Below are 1091 nucleotides of genomic sequence, written 5' to 3'. Positions count from 1 at the left end.
CAAATACCAAGTTGGTCTCCAAAGTAACCCCAGACCCCAGATAATTGTTTCTAAACAAAAAGTCACATGGTCATTTAAAGCCAGTGACCTTGTTTAACCTGTTAAAGGTCATGGTGCCCAACATCATACAAGACTGTTCTGATTTTTGCAGCTGAACAAGCGACAAAGGTTACGCTGGGCAGTATGTTTCTAAAAACAAACTGTTCACTTGAATCATTTTAGGTAAATGACCTGTTCTGACCTCCGAGAAGTTCATGGAAAATGTATAATACAGTTTTTGCTATTAACAAACTCGAAATGAGCACCAGAAACTACCCAATACAGCAAGCCGGAGAGTAATAAGACAAGTTGGTTTTGGCCATGGTCTGACTCTCATACCGTACCTAAAGTCAACGTAAATTGCTCATTCAATAATTGTGTTGCCTAAGAAAGCATCTCAGAGATGTATGGCTTCATCTAACACTCCGTTGCTGCATCAGATAGAACAATCTCCTAAGAATTGACTTCGCTGAAACCATGGACTGACTTTGATCTGCCATGTTCAGAGGCATTAAAAGGTACATATAAATTGATGTCAAACGATCCGCCATTTCATTTTCTACAGCTATACAAATATTGGCGTGACTACGCCGCGCTATACGGAAACCATTCCGGAAAAACCTTCGAGAGGGAGGTTCAATTTGGCCCACCCCCACCCAAGTGCCTGTTCAGTCTTAATCTTCTTTCACTGCTTGCTGGCCAGCACATGCAATTGAGTGCAAATGAATTCCCGAAACAAAAACGTTTGAAGGTCATGCCGCATTGCATTAAAATTGTGTTTGTTTTGTGTGTCATGCCATTTAAAGTCACATCACAACAGTTTCTACGACATTCTGCTCCAGCTGACAATTTAGACGGTTCCAAATTTGGTCGGTGGCAGAAAAGGCACTTTTCTCACCCTTTAAGCAACTTCCTAACATGTCATGACGATGTTCTCCGGGGACATCATTCTATCACGAGACAAAGATGAAGTCACCTGTTCAGACTGCCATCGGTAAATAACACGACTTCTGATGAGATTAGCCGGTTGATGTGATCGGCGTGATGTGGTG

Source organism: Pollicipes pollicipes, unplaced genomic scaffold (genome assembly GCF_011947565.3).
Source record: "Pollicipes pollicipes isolate AB1234 unplaced genomic scaffold, Ppol_2.1 Scaffold_4881;HRSCAF=5763_pilon_pilon_pilon, whole genome shotgun sequence".
Classification (NCBI taxonomy): domain Eukaryota; kingdom Metazoa; phylum Arthropoda; class Thecostraca; order Pollicipedomorpha; family Pollicipedidae; genus Pollicipes; species Pollicipes pollicipes.
Note: the sequence above shows the minus strand (reverse complement) of the source record.